At 37.7% G+C, this 15263-nt stretch overlaps 1 long non-coding RNA gene across 1 annotated transcript; it reads right to left on the bottom strand.

Moving 5' to 3' along the window:
• Nucleotides 1-10064: 10064 nt before the first annotated feature.
• Nucleotides 10065-15232, bottom strand: LOC309645965. The gene is made up of 2 exons (XR_014255146.1): nucleotides 13034-15232; nucleotides 10065-12276 (listed from the first exon to the last, which is right to left on the bottom strand). It is a non-coding gene; the product is annotated as an uncharacterized lncRNA (long non-coding RNA).
• Nucleotides 15233-15263: the final 31 nt, after the last annotated feature.

The raw sequence follows: 15263 nt of genomic DNA, 5'->3' as shown, positions 1-15263 counted from the left end.
GATGACCAACAGGCACATGAAGAGATGCTCAATGTTGCTAATCATCAGAGAACTGCAAATGAAAACCAAAATGAGAGATCACCTCACATCTGTCAGAAGGACTGTCATCAAAAAGACCACAAATAACAAATGTTGGTGAGGATATGGAGAAAAGGGAGCCCTTGTACACTGTTGGTGGGAGTGTAATTGGTGAAGCCACTATGGAAAACAGTATGAAAGTTCCTTTAAAAACTAAAAATAGAACTACCATATGATCCAGTAATTCCACTTCTGCGTATATATCCAAAGAAAACAAAAACACTAATTTGAAGAGATACATGCACCCCAATGTTCATAGCAGAATTATTTACAATAGCCAAGGTATGGAAGCAACCTAAGTGTCCATCAACAGATGAATGGATAAAGAAGATGTGAGATATATATATATATACACACATACACACAATGGAATACTATTCAACCATGGAAAATAACAACTGCTATTGTTATTATTGTTGCTATTTGCAACAACATGGATGGAGCTGGGGGTTATTATGGTAAGTATGATAAGTCAGACAGAGACAGACAAATACTGTATGACATCACTTATATGTGGAATCTAAAAAATAAAGTAAAATAATGAATCTAACAAAAAAGAAACAGACTCACAGATATAGAGAACAAACTAGTGGTTACTAGTGGGGAGAGGGAGTGGAGAGGGGCAAGATAGGGGTAGGGGATTAAGATGTACAAGCTACTATATATAAAATAAATAAGCTACAAATATATATCATACAGCACAGGAATATAGCCAACATTTTATAATAACTATAAATGGAGTATACTCTATAAAAAATTTGAATCTATGTTGTACATTTTAAACCAATATTATATTGTAAATCAACAGTACCTCAATTAATAAAAAATTGTAACATTGCTTTCACTCCAAAAGCACACTTCATGTTCCCTTTTAGTTACTCCTTCAGCCCTCCTTTACAAAGGTACCCCATCCTGATTTCTAACATATAGATGAGCTTTGCCTATTTTTGAACATTATGTAAATTTACTCATACAGTGTGTAAATATTCATGTCTGAAGTATTTCATTTAACATTGTGAGATTAATCTACATTATTAAATGTGCAGGATTTTATTCATTTTCATTGCTGTATAGTATTCATTTATACTAGGATACCACAACTTATTCTTCCATTCTAATTTTTTTTTAAAACATCTTTATTGGAGTATAATTGCTTTACAATGGTGTGTTAATTTCTACTTTATAAAAAGGGAATCAGCTATATATATATACATATATCTCCATATCTCCTCCCTCTTGCGTCTCCCTCCCACCCTCCCTATCCCACCCTTCTAGGCAGTCACAAAGCATCCAGCTGATCTCCCTGTGCTATGCAACTGCTTCCCAATAGCTATCTATTTTACATTTGGTAGTGTATATAAGTCCAGGCCATGCTTTCACTTCATCCCAGCTTACTCTTCCCCCGCACTGAGTTCTCAAGTTCATTCTCTACGTCTGTGTCTTTATTCCTATCCTGCCTCTAGGTTCTTCAGAAACATTTTTTTAAAATTTAATATATATGTGTTAGCATACGGTATTTGTTTTTCTCTTTCTGACTTACTTTTTTTTAATCTTTTCAATAGAACCCCTTTTATTATTTTTTTAACATCTTTATTGAGTATATTTGCTTTACAATGGTGTGTTAGTTTCTGCTTTATAACTAAGTGAATCAGCTATACATATGCATATATCCCCATATCTACTCTCACTTGCATCTCCCTCTGAACCTCCCTATCCCACCCCTCCAGGTGGTCACGAAGCACTGAGCTGATCTCCCTGTGTTATGCAGTTGCTTCCCACTAGCTATCTACTTTACATTTGGTTGTATATATAAGTCCATGCCACTCTCTCACTTTGTCCCAGCTTACCCTTTCCCCTCCCTGTGTCCTCAAGTCCACTCTCTACGTCTGCATCTTTATTCCTGTGCTGCACCTAGGTACTTCATAACCATTTTTTTTTTTTTTTAGTCTCCATATATATGTGTTAGCATATGGTATTTGTTTTTCTCTTTCTGACTTACTTCACTCTGTATGACAGACTCTAGGTCCATCCACCTCATGACTAATAACTCAATTTCGTTTCTTTTTATGGCTGAGTAATATTCCATTGCATATATGTGCCACATCTTCTTTATCCATTCATCTGTTGATGGACACTTAGGTTGCTTCCATGTCTTAGCTATTGTAAATAGAGCTGCAATGAACATTGTGGTACATGACTCTTTTTGATTTATGGTTTTCTCAGGGTATATGCCCAGTAGTGGGATTGCTGGGTTGTATGGTAGGTCTATTTTTAGTTTTTTAAGGAACTTCCATACTGTTCTCCATAGTGGCTGTATGAATTTACATTCCACCAACAGTGCAAGAGGGTTCCCTTTTCTCCACACCCTCTCCAGCATTTATTTTTTGTAGATTTTTTGATGATGGCAATTCTGACTGGTGTGAGGGGATACTTCATTGTAGTTTTGATTTGCATTTCTCTAATAATTAGTGATGTTGAGTGTCCTTTCATGTGTTTGTTGGTAATCTGTATGTCTTCTTTGGAAAATAGTTGATTTAGGTCTTCTGCCCATTTTTGGATTGGATTGCTTTTTTGATATTGAGCTGCATGAGCTGCTTGTAAATTTTGGAGATTAATCCTTTGTCAGTTGCTTCAGTTGCAATTATTTTCTCCCATTCTGAGGGTTGTCTTTTTGTCTTGTTTATGGTTTCCTTTGCTGTGCAAAAGCTTTTACGTTTCATTAGGTCCCATTTGCTTATTTTTGTTTTTATTTCCATTTCTCTAGGAGGTGGGTCAAAAAGGATCTTGCTGTGATTTATGTCATAGAGTGTTCTGCCTATGTTTTCCTCTAACAGTATTATAGTGTCTGGCCTTATATTTAAGTCTTTAATCCATTTTGAGTTTATTTTTGTGTAAGGTGTTAGGGAGTGTTCTAATTTCATCCTTTTACATGTAGCTGTCCAGTTTTCCCAGCACTACTTAATGAAGAGGCTGGCTTTTCTCCATTATATATCCTTGCCTCCTTTATTAAAAATAAGGAGATCATATATACATGGGTTTATCTCTGCCTTTCTATCCTGTTCCATTCATCTATATTTCTGTTTTTGTGCCAGTACCATACTGTCTTGATTATTGTAGCTTTATAGTATACTCTGAAGTCCAGGAGCCTGATTCCTCCAGCTCCATTTTTCTTTCTCAAGATTGCTTTGGCTATTCGGGGTCTTTTGTATTTCCATACAAATTGTGAAATTTTTTGTTCTAGCTCTGTGAAAAATGCCATTGGTAGTTTAATAGGGATTGCATTGAATCTGTAGACTGCTTTGGGGAGTATAGTAATTTTCACAATGTTGATTCTTCTGATCCAAGAACGTGGAATATCTCTCTATCTCTTTGTATCATCTTTAATTTCTTTCATCAGTGTCATAGTTTTCTGCATACAAGTCTTTTGTCTCCTTAGGTAGGTTTATTCCTAGGTATTTTATCCTTTTTGTTGCAATGGTAAATGGGAGTGTTTCCTTAATTTCTCTTTCAGATGTTTCATCATTAGTGTATAGGAATGCAAGAGACTTCTGTGCATTAATTTTGTATCCTGCTACTTTACCAAATTCATTTATTAGCACTAGCAGTTTTCTGGTAGCATATTTAGGATTTTCTATGTGTAGTATCATGTCATCTGCAAACAGTGATAACTTTAATTCTTCATATCCGATTTGGATTCCTTTTATTTCTTTTTCTTCTCTGATTGCTGTGGCTAAAACTTCCAAAACCATGTTGAATAATAGTGGTGAGAATGGACAACATTGTCTTGTTCCTGATCTTATAGGAAATGGTTTCAATTTTTCACCACTGAGAAAGATGTTGGCTGTGGGTTTTTCATATACGGCCTTTATTATGTTGAGGTAAGGTCTCTCTATGCTTACTTTCTGGAGTGTTTTTATCATAAATGGGTGTTGAATTTTGTTGAAAGTTTTTCTGCATCTATTGAGATGATCATATGGTTTTTATCCTTCAATTTGTTACTATGGTGTATCACATTGATTGATTTGTGTATATTGAAGAATCCTTGCATCCCTGGGATAAATCCCACCTGATCGTGGTGTATGATCCTTTTAATGTGTTGTTGGATTCTGTTTGCTAGTATTTTGTTGAGGATTTTTGCATGTATATTCATCAGTGACATTGGTCTGTAATTTTCTTTTTTTGGAGTATCTTTGTCTGGTTTTCATATCAGGGTGATGGTGGCCTCATAGAATGAGTTTGGGAGTCTTCCTTCCTCTGCAATTTTTTGGAAGAGTTTGAGAAGGATGGGTGTTAGCTCTTCTCTAAATGTTTGACAGAATTCACCTGTGAAGCCATCTGGTCCTGGGCTTTTGTTTGTTGGAAGATGTTTAATCACAGTTTCAATTTCATTCCTTGTCATTGGTCTGTTCATATTTTCTATTTCTTCCTGCGTCAGTCTTGGAAGGTTATACCTTTCTAAGAATTTGTCCATTTCTTCCAGGTTGTCCATTTTATTGGCATAGAGTTGCTTGTAGTAGTGTCTTAGGATGCTTTGTATTTCTGCAGTGTCTGTTGTAACTTCTCCTTTTTCATTTCTAATTTTATTGATTTGTGTCCTCTCCCTGTTTTTCTTGATGAGTCTGGCTAATGGTTTATCAATTTTGTTTATCTTCTAAAAGAACCAACATTTATTTTTATTGATCTTTGCTATTGTTTTCTTTGTTTCTATTTCCTTTATTTCTGTTCTGATCTTTATGATTTCTCTCTTTCTGCTAACTTTGGGTTTTGTTTGTTCTTCTTTCTCTAGTTCCTTTAGGTGTAAGGTTAGATTGTTTACTTGAGATTTTTCTTTTTTCTTGAAGTAGGCTTGTATAGCTATAAACTTCTCTCTTAGAAGTGCTTTTGCTGTATCCCATAGGTTTTGGATCATCGTGTTTTCATTGTCATTTGTCTCTAGGTATTTTTTGATTTCCTCTTTGATTTCTTCAGTGATCTCTTGGTTATTTAGTAACGTATTGTTTAGCCTCCATGTGTTTGTGTTTTTTATGTTTTTTTCCCTGTAATTCATTTCTAATCTCATAGCATTGTGGTCAGAAAAGATGCTTGATATGATTTCAATTTTCTTAAATTTACTGAGGCTTGATATGTGACCCAAGATGTGATCTATCCTGGAGAATGTTCTGTGTGCACTTGAGAAGAAAGTGTAATCTGCTGTTTTGGGATGGAATGTCCTACAAATATCAATTAAATCTATCTGGTCTATTGTGTCATTTAAAGCTTCTGTTTCCTTATTTATTTTCATTTTGGATGATCTGTCCATTGGTGTAAGTGAGGTGTTAAAGTCCCCCACTATTATTGTGTTACTGTCAATTTCCTCCTTTATAGCTGTTAGCAGTTGCCTTATGTACTGAGGTGTTCCTATGTTGGGTGCATATATATTTATAATTGTTATAGATTCTTCTTGGATTGATCCCTTGATCATTATGTGGTGTCCTTCCTTGTCTCTTGTAACATTCTTTGTTTTAAGATCTATTTTATCTGATATAAGTATAGCTACTCCAGCTTTCTTTTGATTTCCATTTGCATGGAATATCTTTTTCCATCCCTTCACTTTCAGTATGTATGTGTCCCTAGGTCTGAAGTGGGTCTCTTGTAGACAGCATATATATGGGTCTTGTTTTTGTATCCATTCAGCAAACCTGTGTCTTTTGGTTGGAGCATTTAATCCATTCACGTTTAAGGTAATTATCGATATGTATGTTCCTCTGACCATTTTCTTAATTGCTTTGGGTTTGTTTTCGTAGGTCCTTTTCTTCTCTTCTGTTTCCCACTTAGACATGTTCCTTTAGCATTTGTTGTAGAGCTGGTTTGGTGGTGCTGAATTCCCTTAGCTTTTGCTTGTCTGTAAAGAGTTTGATTTTTCCATCGAATCTGAATGAGATCCTTGCCTGGTAAAGTAATCTTGGTTGTAGGTTCTTCCCTTTCATCACTTTAAGTATATCATGCCACTCCCTTCTGGCTTGTAGAGTTTCTGCTGAGAAATCAGCTGTTAACCTTATGGGAGTTCCCTTGTATGTTATTTGTTGTTTTTCCCTTGCTGCTTTCAATAATTTTTCTTTGTCTTTAATTTTTGCTAATTTGATTACTATGTGTCTCGGTGTGTTTCTCCTTGGGTTTATCCTGTGTGGGACTCACTGTGCTTCCTGGACTTGGGTGGCTATTTCCTTTCCCATATTAGGGAATTTTTCAACTATAAGCTCTTCAACTATTTTCTCTGGTCCTTTCTCTCTCTCTTCTCCTTCTGGGACCCCTATAATGCAAATGTTGTTGCGTTTAATGTTGTTCCAGTGGTCTCTTAGGCTGTCTTCATTTCTTTTCATTCTTTTTTTCTTTAGTCTGTTTTAGTCTTTAGTCTGCTCTGTAGCAGTGAATTCCACCATTCTGTCTTCCAGGTCACTTATCCATTCTTCTGCCTCAGTTATTCTGCTATTGATTCCTTCTAGTGTTGTTTTCATTTCAGTTATTGTATTGTTCATCTCTGTTTGTTTGTTCTTTAATTCTTCTAGGTCTTTGTTAAACATTTCTTGCAACTTCTCGATCTTTGCCTCCATTCTTTTTCCAGGGTCCTGGATCATCTTCACTATCATTATTCTGAATTCTTTTTCTGGAAGGTTGCCTATCTCCATTTCATTTAGTTGTGTTTCTGGGGTTTTATCTTGTTCCTTCATCTGGTATATAGCCCTCTACCTTTTCATCTTGTCTGTCTTTCTGTGAATGTGGTTTTTGTTCCACAGGCTGCAGGATTGTAGTTCTTCTTGCTTCTGCTCTGTCCTGTATTCTTTTCATTCTTTTTTCTTTATTCTGTTCTGTGGTAGTTATTTCCACTGTTTTATCTTCCAGGTGGCTTATCCGTTCTTATACATCAGTTATTCTGCTATTAATCCCTTCTAGAGAATTTTTAATTTCATTTATTGTGTTGTTCATCATTGTTTCTTTGCTCTTTAGTTCTTCCAGGTCCTTGTTAAACGTTTCTTTTATTTTCTCCCTTGTATTTCCAAAGTTGTGGATCATTTTTACTATCATTACTCTGAATTATTTTTCAGGTTGACTGCCTATTTCCTCTTCATTTGTTTGGTCTGGTGGGATTTTACCTTGCTCCTTCATCTTCTGTGTGTTTCTCTGTCTCCTATTTTCTTAACTTACTGTGTTTGGGGTCTCCTTTTCACAGGCTGTAAGTTTGTAGTTCTCGTTGTTTTTGGTGTCTGCCCCCACTGGCTAAGGTTGCTTCAGTAGGTTGGGTAGGCTTCTGATGGAGTGGACTGGTGCCTGTGTTCTGGTGGATCAGGCTGGATCTTGTGTTTCTGGTGGGCAGGACCATGTCCAGTGGTGTGTTTTGGCGTGTCTGTGACCTTATTATGATTTTAGGCAGCCTCTCTGCTAATGGGTGGGGTTGTTTTCCTGCCTTGAAAGTTGTTTGGCATGGGGTGTCCAGCACTGTAGCTTCCTGGTCGTTGAGTGGAGCTGGGTCTTAGCATTGAGATGGAGGTCTCTGGGAGATCTTTCGCCATATGATATTACATGGAGCAGGAGATCTCTGGTGGACCAATGTCCTGAACTTGGCTCTCCAACTGTAGAAACACAAGCCTGACACCTAGCCAGAGCACCAAGAACCTGTGAGCCACATGACTCAGAAGAAAAGGGAGAAAAAAAGAAAGAAAGAAAGAAAGAAAGAAAGAAAGAAAGAAAGAAATAAAGAAAGAAAGAAAGAAAAAAAAAAGAAGGAAAGAAAGAAAAAAGAAAAGAAAGTTATTAACATAAAGAAAAAAATTATTAAAAATAAAAATATTAAAAAGTAATTTAAAAGAAAGAAAGAAGAGAGCAACCAAACCAAAAAAACCAAATCCACCAATGATAACAAATGCTAAAAAGTATACAAAAAAAAAAAAAAAAAAGGACAGACAGAACCCTAGGACAAATGGTAAAAGGAAAGCTATACAGACATCACACAAAGAAGCATGTACATAGACACTCACAAAAAGAGAAAGAGGAAAAAAATATTTATATATAAAAAAAATAAAGGAAGAGAGCAACCACATCAATAAACAATTCTACCAGTGATAATAACCTCTAAATAATAAACTAAGATAAACATAAAACCAGAAACAAATTAGATGCAGAAAGCAAACCCCAAGTCTACAGTTGCTGCCAAAGTCCACCACCTTGATATTGGGATGATTCGTTTTCTATTCAGGTTTTCCACAGATGCAGGATACATCACGTTGACTCTGGAGATTTAATTTGCTGCTCCTGAGGCTGCTGGGAGAAATTTCCCTTTCTGTTCTTTGTTTGCACAGCTCCTGGGGTTCAGCTTTGGATTTGGCCCTGCCTATGTGTGTAGGTTGCCTGAGGGCATCTCTTCCCTGCCCAGACAGGACAGGGTTAAAGTAGTGGCTGATTAGGGGGCTCTGGCTCACTCAGGCAGTGGGGAGGGAGGGGTACAGAATGCAGGGCAAGCCTGCAGTGACAGAGGCCGGCGTGACATTGCAACAGTCTGAGGCATGCCATTTGTTCTCCCAGGGAAGTTGTTCCTGGACCACAGGACCCTGGCAGTGGTGGGCTGCACAGGCTCCCAGGAGGGGAGGTGTGGATAGTGACCTGTGCTTGCACACAGGCTTCTTGGTGGCTGCAGCAGCAGCCTTAGTGTTTCATGCCCTTCTCTGGTGTCTGTGCTGATAGCCGTGGCTCGTGCCCATCTCTGGAGCTCATTTAGGCAGTGCTCTGAATCCCCTCTCCTCGTGCACCCAGAAACAATGGTCTCTTGTCTCTCAGGCAGGTCTTTACTCTTTCCCGGACTCCCTCCCGGCTAGCAGTGGTGCACTAGTCCCTTTCAGTCTGTGTTCACGCAGCCAACCCCAGACGTCTCCCTGAGATCTGACCTCCGAAGCCCATGCCTCAGCTCCCAGACCCCACCCGCCCCGGCAGGTGAGCAGACAAGCCTCTCAGGCTGGTGAGTGCTGTTCAGCACTGATCCTCTGTGTGGAAATCTCTCCACTTTGCCCTCTGCTCCCCTGTTGCTGTGCTCTCCTCCATGGCTCTGAAGCTTCCCACTGCCCCCCCCACCCACTCCCTGGCTCTGCCAGTAAAGGGGCTTCCTAGTGTGTGGAAACCTTTCCTCCTTCACAGCTCCCTCCAAGAGGTGCAGGTCCTGTCCCTATTCTTTTGTCTCTGTTTTTTCTTTTTTCTTTTCCCTACCCAGGTACGTGGGGAGTTTCTTGCCTTTGGGGAAGTCTGAGGTCTTCTGCTAGCATTCAGTAGGTGTTCTGTAGGAGTTGTTCCACATGTCGATGTATTTCTGATGTATTTTTGGGGAGGAAGGTGATCTCCATGTCTTACTCCTCCGCCATCTTGAAGGTCCCGTTTTAATGTTAATGGACATTCACTTGTTCCAGTTTGGGGACTATTATGGGTAACATTGCTTTCAATGTTCTTGTATCAATACATGTTTTTGGAACACAACTGTATGCATTTCTGCTAAGTAGATATCAAGGAGTAGAAATTATTAGGTCACAGAGATGTCTATGTCCAGCTTCAGTAAATACTATCAGTTCTCCAAAGTGAATGTATCAATTTACCCTTATACTAAAAGTGTATTAAAGATTTCCAGTTATTTCACGTCGTTAGCACTATTCTCCATCTTTATAGTTTTAGCCGTCAGGTGGCTATGTCATTATGATTTTAATTTGCATTTCCTTTTGACTACTGACGTTGAGCACTCTTTATATGTTTACAGGTCATTTGGAGGTTCTTTCTTCTGTGGTGCGCATTCAAGTTTTTTACCAATTTTTAAAATTAGGTTGTTTTTCCTTATTGATCTGTAAGAGTGCTTTATATCTTCTAGATCACCACTATCCAATGGAAATACAATTTGAACAAATGTGCTTAATTTTAAACTTTCCAATAGCTACATTAAAAAGAGTAAAAAGTAGCATATGAAGTTAATTTTATTATATGTTTTATTTAACCAATTATATCTAAATATCATCGGTTCAACATGTAACCAATACAACACTATTAAAGACATAATTTGTACACTTTGTTTTCATTCTAAGTTTTTAAAATCTAGTGTGCATTTTTCACTTATATACATCCCAATTTGGACTAACCACATTTCAAGTGCTCAATAGCTACATATGGGTAGTGGATACTTTATTGTATATTGCAGGTTCAGATGCCTTTTTGCTTATATCTTCTCCCATATCTTGGCTTTGTTGCTCACTCTCATAATGATACCGGATATATATTTTTAATTATTATTTTGAAAGTTTCAAATTTAAAGAAAAGCTGCAAAAACAGTACAAAGAATTTCCTTATCCCCCTCACCCAAATTCCTCAATTGTTAAATGTTACTTCTCTCTCTCTCTCTTTCCATATATACATACTTTTTCTGAAATGATTCCCCCTTCTCCCTAAAGACTCTACTGTTACTCTCCCAGAGATTCTCTCATAAATCATGATCATACAACCGTACCAATCTGAAAATCAACACTGATAAACACTATCATTAAAACCACAGACCCTATTCAGATTAGCCAACTGTCCCAACAACATAGCTTTCCTATCTCATTCAGGATCCTATCCAGGAATAAATGTTGCATTACATTATGTTCATCAGTATCCCTCAGTCTGAAGTAATTCCTCAGCCTTTCTATGTCCCTCATACTCTTGGTACGCATACATTAACTTTGTTTTTGTTAGTTTTCGTATGGGATATATATTCCATCCTTTCACTGTTATTTCTTTAGCACTTAAAAATACCATTCCATTGTCTCCTGGCTTCTCTTTTTTCTATTGAAAAGTTACCCTCCAGGCTTCTTGTTGCTTCTTTAAAAGTAACCTGCCTTTTTTATCTGGCCAATTTCAAATCTTTCTCTTTAGGTTTTCCTCAGTTTTACTATGATATGACCAAATGAAGTTTTCTTTGTATTTGTCTTGCTTAAGATTGTAGCATTTGTTATTCTCTGGTTCAATGTTTTTCATCAGTTCGGAAATATTCTTAACCATTATCTCTTCAACTCTTGCATCTGCCACATTCTTTCTCTCTCCATTCCTTGTGGAACTCCAAATACATCTGTGTTAGAACTTTTCATTGTTTCTCATCTGCCTCTGTATATTCTGTCCTTGTCTCTCCAAGTTTCAGTCTGAGTACATTCTTTTGATTTATTTTCCATTTCATTAATTTTTTTCACCTTTTATAATCTTCTGTTCTTCATGCATTCAGTTATTACTTTTGGTGATAGCACTTTTAATTTCTATAATTTTTATTTGATTCTTTTTTTACTTCTAAAATTCTCCATCTTTTCATTTAGTTTCTTAAATACAATTATCAGCTTTTACCATTTGCTGTATTGATATATTACTGTTAAATCCAATACATTTTTAAATGAGACAAAAATCTACTTAAAACATTATACAAAATGTTGAATCTACTTATCCCCATTCAATTAGACCACTGCAACAGAGCAAGTGGTTCTCTAGAATCATAATTCTTACAATGGCTTCATACATAGTCAAATGAGAAAATTAGATAACTATCTCATAAATCTGTAACAGATAGTCTCCATAAATATCAGGCATCCTCTTTATGCTATCACTATGGTTAGAAATGTACATGACAGGAACTGCTGAATTCTTTAAGATCTTCATCAAAAGTGGCTACATATAAAACTTTGTCTAACTATTCTTCTGTTCTAAGTGATCACCTGCAAAGTTTCCTTTGCACATGATCATCATTCAAAAAAATCCATCATTTAAAGATTCAATGATTCTTGACAATCCTTGGAGCTACCTGAAATTCTGCTTAGCTTCTGAATTTTACCATTCCACAATTAGTAATACAGGAGATATACATAACATATAGACAGTCTATCTTTGACTGTACTATGTCTGGATTGGCTTTAATGAAAAGTTGATAAATTTGCATCAGTCTGGATGAAGGTGGGCCCTGTTGTGTGTTATATGAGTAACATAAAGACTGATGGGGAAATTTTCTCTTTCCCTGAGTACACTGGGATCTCTATTGGTTTTGTTTTTAGGGTCTAATCTATCTTTTTCTTTTAGCTTCTTACCTCAGAAACCAAGAATTTGCTTCAGGATCACAAATTTCCTTGCTTTCTTTTGCTTCCTATGTTCACGCTGCAATCTTCAGGCTTCTTCTAAAATCTGAAGCCAAGTACAGGTATTTTAAAGTCCGCACTTGATCTTAAAGTCCATACTAATCTCTGGATTTCCTTTGGGTTTATTCCTACTTTTTTTTTTTTTTTTTTTTTTGTAGGCATGGTTGTTTTATATTGAATGCCAAACATTTTGCGTAAAAAAATTATAAAAATTATTTGAGGCTCAGATGATGTTATGCTAATCGATGAATTATTTTTGTTTCTGGTATGCGGTAAGGGTAGAAATAGATCATCTTAATGTAACTGGGGACTGAGGTGATACAAAGCTGAATTTCAGGATTTTTTGAGAGCTGCTCTATTTCTTATTTACTTTTATTGCTGAGGTGTATTTCTTTAGAGTCCTATCTAAAAGTCCAGGGTGTTTTCCAGTCTCCTCTCTCCCATGGTCAGCCTAATTTTTGCTCCCCATCTTTCAGAGACCATCTGCTCAAATTTCTGCTCAAATCCTCTGCTTCTCCACTGGCTTTTTTATTATTATTTTCTTTTAATTTTTTTTTTATACAACAGGTTCTTATTAATTATCTATTTTATACATATTAGTGTATATATGTCAATCCCAATCTCCCAATTCATCATACCACCACCGCCCCCCATCCCACCGCATTCCCCCTTGGTGTCCATACGTTTGTTCTCTACTTCTGTGTCTCTATTTCTGCCTTGCAAACCAGTTCATCTGTACCATTTTTCTAGGTTCCACATATATGCGTTAATATACGATATTTGTTTTTCTCTTTCTGACTTACCTCACTCTGTATGACAGTCTCTAAATCCATCCACGTCTCTACAAATGACCCAGTTTCATTCCTTTTTATGTCAGCTGGCTTTTTAATTAGCGAATGTTCAAAGGGAATAGCAGCACCAACTGCTGGGCTCATCACTTTGGGCTACCCCTCTCTCTGGGATCTTGGTTCTGCAGGTTCTTTCTTCTTTGGTATATCTCTGATGTCTTGAAATATATATGCTTTATTGAGTCTGGTTTTTCTATCTCTTATCACCTGGAGGATTATCTTGAAGCAAACCAATCTACCAATGAGGGAATATGTTGCCATAATTTCAAAGTACTTTGTGAGACACATTTCATGTCACTAATAATGTAAACACTAATTTCCAAAAAACACTGGGTATTAAAAATATTAATATTCCGGGGCTTCCCTGGTGGCGTAGTGGTTGAGAGTCTGCCTGCCAATGCAGGGGACACGGGTTCGGGCCCTGGTCTGGGAAGATCCCACATGCCGTGGAGCGGCTGGGCCCGTGAGCCACAATTGCTGAGCCTGCGTGTCTGGAGCCTGTGCTCCGCAACAAGAGAGGCCACGATGGTGAGAGGCCCGTGCACCGTGATGAGGAGTGGCCCCCACTTGCCGCACCTGGAGAAAGCCCTCGCACAGAAACAAGGACCCAGCATAGCCATAAATAAATGAATAAATAAAATAAAAATTAAAAAAAAGATACCTACAAAAAAAATAATATTAATATTCCTTAAAATATCAAAGAAAGTGAAAATTAACAAATTCATACTATATCTCTTTACATTTTGTTTACCATAATTTTAACTGTAATTATATTTTGAGTAGAAAGGAGGCTTGAAGCAAATTGTGCAATAATGTTGAGACCATATTTTTATTCCAATTAAGCTTTGTTTCTCATAAGACCTTCTCCTATATTACTGGGCTTTCTGCATTATTTGGTTTTAAAAAAAAAACCTTCTTCAATGTTGCTATATATGTCAGATACAATCAGTTATTTTTGTAGAGGCCAGGAAGACATTTGAATGTTATATACGACTTGACACAATTCACTGTGTAACTGGGCAATGAGCTACAGGTATCCAACCTCCCTGGCCCATTGACCAGGAGCATCGCCTAAATAATTTTTAACAAGCAAAACACTTCTACAAGTTTCCAAAATATCCTCTAGGACTCAGTATTACCTCTTTTGGAAACCCTATATTAGAGCTATAAAATCATCCCTGTAGACTGTGCTAGCCCTGGGTATGTGTGGATCCCAAGATCATCCTTAGAAGCCAAAGATAGAATGTACCAATCACACTGCATTCTGTTGCCTCTCACACCTGACAACTCTTAAAGTTATCCTAAAATCAGGTGATAACAAGTTAGTGTTAATATCTAGGACAAAGGTAAAGAAATCATCATACACTCTGAGATTTCTTCTTGGGTTAGGATAGGAGTGCTCCTAAGCTAGCTAGATACTATTTCAGTAATAATAATCTCTTGCATTGTCACCTACCAAGCACTAGGCAATGAACTGCTTTAATCCTGTTATCTTAATCCTCTCAACAACCCTATAAAGAGGAATTATTGTTCCCAATTTAGAGATGAGGAAACTGGGACTTAAGTAACTGCCCCCAAATTTAAACTATTAAGCACTTCTGTGATTCCACTGCACTCTTACTGTTCCCCTAAGGACTCCAGACCTTTTAAAGCCTCAAGCACCACTTAGGGGTAGAAGGGGGTAACCTGATGGGAATTGCTTGAAGAAAAGGAAAAATGTGTCTAAGAGAGGCCTAATACAGATCTATCTGGGCTCCATTAGGTCCCCAACTCCCCTCTTCTGGGCATTTCCCAGGAATCCCACCCCCATAGGCCACCACTGCAGAGGCTGTGTTTTCCCACATCCCTGAACCTAGTAGCTTGGATTTCAGGGCATCCTGAACATGGGGGTCCCTGCTTCCTCAACAGTGCATTTCTGGTGGCCCAGCTTCCAAAGCTCTTCAGCCTACAACTTCAGATGCAGCAAACCCCCTTCCTCCTGCCCAGCTGCAGAATTCTCACTCCCCTAGGCTCCTGGCCTTGGAGGTGCAGTTCCTGCCCCAAGGATGGCTCTGCAGGATTCCCCACTTGCTGAGTAGGCTAGCTCAGAGCCACTCCTCTCCGGGAGCTTGGCAGCTGGGGCTGCCCAGCCCCGCCTCTGTTTCTTAGGCAATGTAGTACACAAACTCTGGCCCTGGTGGCACTG

The sequence above is a fragment of the Balaenoptera physalus genome, assembly GCF_965194825.1.
Source record: "Balaenoptera physalus genome assembly, chromosome: 1".
Classification (NCBI taxonomy): Eukaryota; Metazoa; Chordata; class Mammalia; order Artiodactyla; family Balaenopteridae; genus Balaenoptera; species Balaenoptera physalus.
The sequence above is the reverse complement of the archived record's forward strand: the minus strand, read 5'-3'. Positions and strand labels throughout refer to the sequence as shown.